Source organism: Euprymna scolopes, chromosome 18 (genome assembly GCF_053919585.1).
Source record: "Euprymna scolopes isolate OS-2025 chromosome 18, ASM5391958v1, whole genome shotgun sequence".
In the NCBI taxonomy this organism is placed as follows: Eukaryota; Metazoa; Mollusca; class Cephalopoda; order Sepiida; family Sepiolidae; genus Euprymna; species Euprymna scolopes.
In genome coordinates, this window is record NC_136499.1 from 60,831,028 (window position 1) to 60,839,581 (window position 8,554).

At 32.8% G+C, this 8,554-nt stretch overlaps 1 long non-coding RNA gene across 1 annotated transcript in view; it reads left to right on the plus strand.

The window, feature by feature from the left end:
• The first annotated feature begins 1,486 nt into the window (after positions 1-1,486).
• Positions 1,487-8,554, plus strand: part of LOC145297906 (uncharacterized) — a 41,030-nt gene continuing 33,962 nt past the window's right edge. Inside the window, exon 1 of the long non-coding RNA XR_013870350.1 lies at positions 1,487-1,998. This is a non-coding gene — a long non-coding RNA (uncharacterized LOC145297906). The remainder of the gene's footprint in view (positions 1,999-8,554) is intronic.

An 8,554-nucleotide genomic window follows, 5' to 3' on the forward strand; every position in this document is an offset into this window, starting at 1 on the left:
ATTTTTTCTCACGGAAAACACAACTCTGACTTTCATATCACGTGTGCCAAGTGTATTCTTCCGGCATTTCAAAATAAAGCCGCAGACAGACAACACGCGGATTCTTTACTAACTGTTTTTTTCTTCAATTTAACATTATGGTGAGAAACAAAAAAGAAACAAATATATAAAACTCTTAGAATGGAATCTATCTCCGAAGTATTAATTTTAAACAAAATAAATTTTTGTCTATAAACGTATTTTATGCGTATTTTATTTATTTATTTTTTTGTTTTCGACGTGAGACGCTCCCGTCGTAAAGCTTCTCTTACGACGTGTCATGTCTGTCAACAGCGTGTTGTGTACTGACTTCATTCGCCTATTAGTCTTCTTTCAAGTCTCTGTCAACGGCTGAGTGTTTTGCCAGAAGAAAAGACAAAAATGTTTGGCAGCCGGTTTCGTGTCTGGCTGAAAGATAACTCTTTATGGTAATCTCGACAACATCAAAGAGTGGCTAACAGGTGCTACACCTTATTCAATGGTGACGTCGAAATAAGCAAGGCGATGGTGTCCATCTGCCCGAAGTATTATACATGTACACTTAACATTCAGGAGGTAGATGGAGTTCCTCAGTTGTAGTGAAGTTAAGCAACGTCGATCCTGGTCAGTACCAGATGGGTGACCATTTGGGAAGACGAGGCGCTGTATGTACAGCGAGGTAAAATACCAAGTTTGGAAAGAAATCAGTTTCCGAGTCGGTTATGATATGCAATGACTATAAATAAATCTCAAGGTAAGACATTTGAAAAAAGTTGGTTTGTTTCTACCACAGCCTGTGTTTAGCCATGGACAATTAGATGTTGTATTTTCAAGAGCTCGTAGTCTCTCTTATATACGAGTTAAATCATGAAAACTAACAGCCAAGGAAAAAAAAACAAAAAAGAAAAACTTACACTAAAAATATAGTTTGCAGAGAGATATTTTTTCTAAATATCTATCACGACTAAAAAATAAACAAAAAAAAATTCATTGCAGCAGTACAATTGATTTTAAATTTAAGGAAAAATATTTGATTAAATGTTTAAAGAAAAATTCAAAACATTAAAGTTGCACATAATTGAAATGTAAATTGAAGAATCTTCATTAATCTGAAGAAAGCACATTTCTTCACCATTTAAAATTGTTTGTTGATGGAAATATATCTTAAATGTAAAACAAAATTCAAGTTTTCTATGACATTGTAAAGTCTGTATTTGGTGAGGTGTTAGGGGGAAATCTCCTGCATTTCCAAATATTTATAGATTGAAATTCAAAGCAAAGAAAACATTTTCTGTATTGGAAAATCTTTATTTAATAATTAAAAAAATCTTCTATATTTATGACGTCATTGGAATATTAAGAAAAGCTTATGATTTCATACATTTTTAAAAATGTTCATGAAACGTCATTCAATTACTTTTTCACTTTTAGGTCTTAACAAAGAGATAGAAAAGTATATTTAGTTTAACTTTGATAAATATTCATAAAAATATTCATTGATTAGAATTGAAAAACTATTTTTATTTCAATGAAATATCAGATTTTTCGTTGGATCAGTTGTAATTTAAATTTAGTAAGATTTTTAATTGATAATATTTCTAATACTCTGGTGATGTGTTAAATATACAGTTTTCGTTGCTTTTCAAAAATTCATTGGATATATTCAAACTTACATTTGAGTAAAAATTTCGTTTCCTCTACACAGGAGTTGTATGAAAATATATATTTGAAGAAATCATAACATTTTGATTGTCTTATATTGTAAAATTATTATAAAACAGAGCAGCTCCAATCCCATTGACAAAAAGTTCAATTTTAAATGGACAACCTACTTTAGGTCATACAGCTTATTAAACGAATCTGGATTTGAATGTGTTTAAATGAGACTTACACAATCACTTATGAATTAATTACACAAGACCCTGAAACATATAACACATAGTATTTCTTGAGGAAAATGATTTGGTATAGAAACTCCAGGTAAGTTCTGTTTATATTATCAAGAAGTAATAAGGAATTAATTGAGATCTGTATCAATAATTTATCTTTTTAACTATATTTCAAGAAAAAACTCTCTGAATTTCTAAATCTTTATTACAAAATTCAAAATAAAAACATAGTTTTTTTTGCATAAAAACATTTTCATTTATTCCAACAATCAATATCTATAACTAGGATAACAATAAAGATGTGATTAAAAGTTCAAATAACTTTAATAATTAATTAATCATGAACACTTTGATAATTAATTAATCATGAAAACTACAATAATAATCATGAAAACACCTAAAGAAATTCAGACAATCAATTTCATAATGAATTAAAAAAAAATGATTTCATGAAATATATTTTAAGTGTTGCTATATTTTAAGTGTTGCTATATTTTAAGTATTGCTATATAATCTGCCAAAAACCTGCTGTTTTAATTCTTTAACAAATACGACCAATCATACTACTTACTGATTCGTTGCATCATTAAATCTCATTGCAAATTGACCCCCATTTTCTTACCACTATGAAAAATTTGCAAAAAGTTTAGATGTAACATGTTTCTATCAACTCTTATTACTTACATGCAAAATTATTAGATTATGTAGAAAAGAGAGTGACATAATTAATACTGATTTGAAAATGAACATACTTAGATGTTTCACTGTAATAATCTGAATTAGTTCCCCATATTTGTCTACAAAAAAGTTTGTTTTGTAATTCACGGTCTGATCTGAACTAATATTTCACTTATTATTCTATTGAAGGACAGCCTCATATTAATTGTTTACTTATGTGATGAGAAGGTGTTTGCTAATGTAAAGGTTGATGTTTTCAAGCACCATGGAATTTCCACGGGTACTGCTAATAATAATAATAATAATAATAATAATAATAAAAACAGCTGAAATATTAAGAAACCCCCATGAATGTGGAAACTAACAGACAGGAGCAACAAACGCGGGCAAAACAAACTGCTGCAAAGGCAAAACATGAAACACTACATGGAACCAAGAACACTGAAACCACATATCTATAAGTTCTCTACCCCCCCCCATTCTCCCATTACCACATCACTGCCCCTCCAAAAAAAGAGAGAAACCAAATAACCAAGTAGAGTCAAGGAGAAAGGAAAGACTGAGGAACTAACCAGACATCCGCCAGATAAGTGCGAAGAGAACTGGGATCTTGGGGAGGCTTATTGCCACTCAAATTCCAGTGAAGATCAATAGCCGCTGCCAACGAGAAATCAATGGCAAGCAGCTGTTGCGATAATGCAAATTTATTTGTAAATGTTATCGAAAGAGGTGAAGAGTACTGGAGACCCGGAGAGGCTTGTTGTCCCTCAGCTTCCAGGGAACACCACAGGCTGTTCTCAAGGAGAGATCTTTGATAACCTGTGTGAAAGCTCATTGTAAGCCAATAATAATAATAATAATAATAATAATAATAATAATAATAATAATAATAATAATAATAATAAATAATGAATCCGCTGGACAAATGCGAAGAGAACTGGGACCTTGGGGAGTTGCCACTAAAATTCCAATGGAGACCAATGGCCACTGCGAGCGAGAAATCAATGGTAAGCGGCTGTTGCGGTAACGCAAATTTATTTGCAGATGTTATAGAAAGGGGTGTAGAGTACTGGAAATCTGAGGAGACTTGTTGTCACACGGCTTCCAGGAAACGCCACTGGTTGTTTTCAAAGAGAGATCTTTGATGACCTGCGTGAAAGCTCCTTGTGAGCCAATAATAATAGTCACTGTCCACAAAATCTGTATAACACTTATGATTTTTATAATCGATTTTATTGTTTATTTTTCTTTTTAAAATTAAACCTCCCTTGGATGTTAAACATGTTTTGTATATTTAAAAAAACGAGTTTCTTAACGGTGATTTGTATATGCTTATATGCGAGGGAAGTAGAAAATGGACCTTTTGTTTGATTTCGCCTGACCGTTTCACTTTTCTTTTTTTTTTCCCCCTTTAGTTCTCACGTATCATGAAAAATATTTCTGACAAAGGGAAGAATTGCTATTTTCTGGGTTGGATTTTATCCACATTGTTTGCTATTTTTTCACCTTGAACGAGTAGTTTTTTTAGCTTCATTACATCAAATGCCTTGTCTCGAGTGATTTCTATTGACATTTTCAATGTACGGACTATCTAACTCATCTTAAATATTATTCTCACAATTCTTTTTTGGCTAATATAACCTCCGACCTTCTTGGGAATCTTTATATAGATCTCGGAAATCTGTATGCGATTTCGAATGGAACCTTTTATTTATTCCACTGAAGGAGGGAGATTGTTCTTGTTCCGTCTGACAGTCGAATAGATATCTTAAATAATTTGTAATTGTACTCTTAGTATTACACCTTTTGAAACTGAACCTTCAACCGCCAGAACACTATCATTTAGAACTGATAATTGATCAGCACTTCTAATTGTTGCGCAACGAGTTCTTACAGATTAAATAAAAGTTCCCGTTTGAAATTCTGTACACATTCTATGTAAAGATCCCTATGTTTGAGAATATGTACCTGAAGAAGGTTGGAGGTTACAAAGACTGCAACATATTCGGAATAATCTCGAAGATGAGAACAGTGGCCATAATAATTGATATAACACAAGTTACTAATCCACATGTCAAAAAGTCAGAAATATTTATTAACAGTGTTATTAATTTAAGGTGGCAAGGTCTTTCCATTGCAAGCAACAACCCAGGATAACACATTAAACAAAGGCTACGGTAGATAGACAATTAGGTTATAATAAATCAGCTTTTTATACCGTATATTTCGGCGTATAAGACGATCCTTAAAGTTAAAAAAAAATCAGATTTAAAAAATTTGGGGTCGTCTTATACAACCAATATAAAATAATATATATATATATATATATGTGTGTGTGTGTGTGTGTGTGTGTGTGTGTGTGTGTGTGTGTGCGCGCGCGCGCGTGTGTGCGTGTGTGTGTGTGTGTGTGTGTATGTGTGTGTGTGTGTGTGTGTGTGTGTGTGTGTGTGTGTAGCGTATCCCTGATATAAAGAGACTTCGTACCCGGACCAACATCTCTCTTATACCGGGTTACACTAATATCCTGTTTCTTATATTCGGGTTATACTGTTAATTAACACAGGATCTAATTTGGGATCAGAGAAAATCTCTCTTATATAGGTTTTTCTTATATTTTGGGCTCTTATATCAGGGTTACACTGTATATGATAAACTTATAAAAATTTGCTCCAATTTTGTACCTCGTCTTATCTGACGGTCGCCTTATACGCCAAAATATACGGTATTTGTTTTGCTTGACAGGCAGAAATTAGCCGTAAATGATAGGCAAATAACGTGGGATTTTTTAAATATGCTCAGATTCTTAAATATGTAACAGATCGCGGAGGCACGTCTGACAGCTGTATGCAAATGACCGAGCCATGTGCGAAGTGACGTCCCGGCAGGGAAAAAGACAAAAATTATAAAGACAAAAATTATAAAGAAAAATTATAAGAACGTGTGCGCAGAATGATGATAAAAATCATGTTCAGTGATAGATGCGTGGGTCAAGAGCGACAGTTTTGAATAAGAAACAAGGCCTTATTCGGAAAAGTGCCGGGAAAATAAATGTCGTTGTTTCAACGGATGAAAGTGAGTTGAGCTTTCCTTGTCTTGATTTCCTTGCGAGGTAGCTTACAACATGTTGGGTCCCTACGTGTTAACACGCGAGTAAACGTGTGCCACGTTACAAGTAGTCTAATAGATTCCAAAAGATTCTAAGTTCCATAAATCCCTGAACATTCTGAATGATTTTCACAATTATCAAAACTTTTTTTTGTGTGAAAATTTGATTATACATTTCTTACGCCTGTATAGAAGTATATTAAATTTTTTTTAGGCCGAGTAACAGATGGAACAACAATAGTATTAAAAATAGTAATTTATTTCAGACATAAAATCGAGGGAGGGGTAGAGCAACAAGAAATTTTGGATTGTCAACGAAAAACACTAAATGAAACTATTCAGGTTTTTCCCCTCCTAAATCGTGTATATGTGCTCTTGAATGATTTCTTTATGAATAAACTCTTCACAAAAGATTTCATGCAGTCACACGCAATCTCGCAAGTAATTTATTTGCCGACTATAAATACGTCTCTTAAACTGCGTAAAATTTGTTGAATCTACAACCCTGCTCAAAGATGAAATTCATAAAAATGAAAAGATCAAATATGAATTCTGATATATATATATATATATATACCTACTGACTAGTGTTTCATCCATTCTGGAATCATCAGTGCAGAGTGTTACGATTAACGCCAGTCGAGAGACTCGAACACTGGCAACAGAAGACATGCCTGGCTTCATTAGCAAGGAACTAAACTATTCGACTACCGTCAACCACCAGAGATACAGTCGAAATTAAACATTTATTCTTACTAAATGCCTTTAACGTCAGTCAGAGTGATCTAATCATTATATGACGATATACGCATATATATATATATATATATATATATATAAAATATATTTCCATAGAAATATATATATATATATATATATATGTATATATATGTATTTCCATAGAAATATATTTTAGTACCTTATAATATATACCAATCCTTATTTAAGAAGCTCAATGTAATTAAAGAGCAGCATAGTGAATCAATGACAAAAGACTATATCCCAAAGTTCATGATGTTGACCATCTTATAATGTATTCCTTTCATTCAGGTGACATTTACAATGACAGTATCTGTTTGGTAGCGCAAAATCAATCACTTAATAATTATATTAATTAGTGCATTTATATTGCTCTTAATTCTTCAGAAAAATAGCAACAATCAATCCATTAAACGAAAATAAAGTGCATTTTGACATGATTAAAATCCGAAAATTGGAAGAGAAGCTGTAAATACCTTATAATATGTTTCTATTACGCATTTTAAAATCCAAAATTGCGTAATGGAAATATATATATATATATATATATATATATATATATATATATATATATATATATATATATATATATATATATATACTAGCAGGAAGACCCGACTCTGGCTGGTTTCACACTCCCATATTTTTACTGTCATTGAAATCAGTAAAATAGCCCATTTTTTAATCAAATCGATTGTCTGTTCTAGTTGGGGACCCATCGCGGTGCATCGGAAAGAAGCTTCATATGCCTCTTGCGGTGATTTAGTCCACAATAGAGTATAGTCTACGTTGCACTGTAGAGAACCTACTGTTGATTTTATAAGACTACTAGCAGGGGTACCGGACGTTGCCCGTGTGTTTGTAGGTGTGTGTGGTGTTAACTAAAAAAGAAACCGGGGTGGGGTGGGGGATCGAACCCGATGCCCTGAGGCGAAGTTTGAAAATAAAATCGGCCAGCCAGAATGAGTTAGTGAAAGATGTTTGAAAGTCGTCGAGCGTTACGACGACGATGTAAGCATTGTTATAAGCGAAGTAAGAAAAGAAAACAACGTTTTAATTAAGCGGGGTGGGTAATCAAAACATAAAAAAAAACACAAAAAAATCTAACGCAAGGCAAACGAACGATGAAAATAGAAAACGAGCACGTGAAAAATGGCTTAAATAAGCCTGTTTCGATATTAAAATTTAAAAAATCGGTGGATACCCGGGTGTCGCTAAGAATAAACGAAGTAAAAAAAAAAAAAATTTAAAAAAAAAACAGGAAAACGAACGTTACGTGAAAAATGGCTTAAATAACACAGGGTTCAATATTTAAATTTAAAAAATCGAAAAAAAAATACATCTCACACCACGATTCGAACCCAAAACGTTTAAATATTGAACAAACACGCTAACCAACTGCGCTAAAGCGACGTAGATAAAGTTCACTCGGTTTTTCAACTATTTAAAGTAAATCAGGTCACGACGTCATGACGTTATCTGACGCATGCGTAGAATCGGTCATCGTTACGAGAAACCCGTTTTTGTTGACCCCCCCCTGTGGAAACTTGTCGATTTCGGGGTGAAAAAGTTAACGTTTTTGGTCAAGTTTTCGATATTTTTCAAGCGAAGGAAGGGGCTTCGATATGATACCGAGTTTGTAAATTTTCGTCGCGTGTGTCGAAAGTTTTTAGCAGACACACAAACATACACACATACACACAAACAAACAAACATACATTTTCGCTTTTATATATATATATATATATATATATATATAGATTATATAGAATGGCTTGCGTAAAAGTTTTAGATGCAAAAGTCAAGTATTATGCTTCAATGCTGCTCTAAATAGAAGATTCATTTCGAACGCGTCGTCGTCATATCAAAGAATCTACTGTTGATTTTATATGTATGACTTTACCGCTTGTGTGGTAATAAAACTTCTCAAATGCACTTTTGATGTTAGACTGTGTAAAGTGATAACTTTAGTCAAAGTCGACTGTTCCTTCTTTCATCTGATTCATTAGATTTTGCATTATAGATACTTCTCGAAGGTATTCCTACATAAAACCTAACCAAGAACACTGTCAGACACATATATCACATTTGTTTGAAATTACATA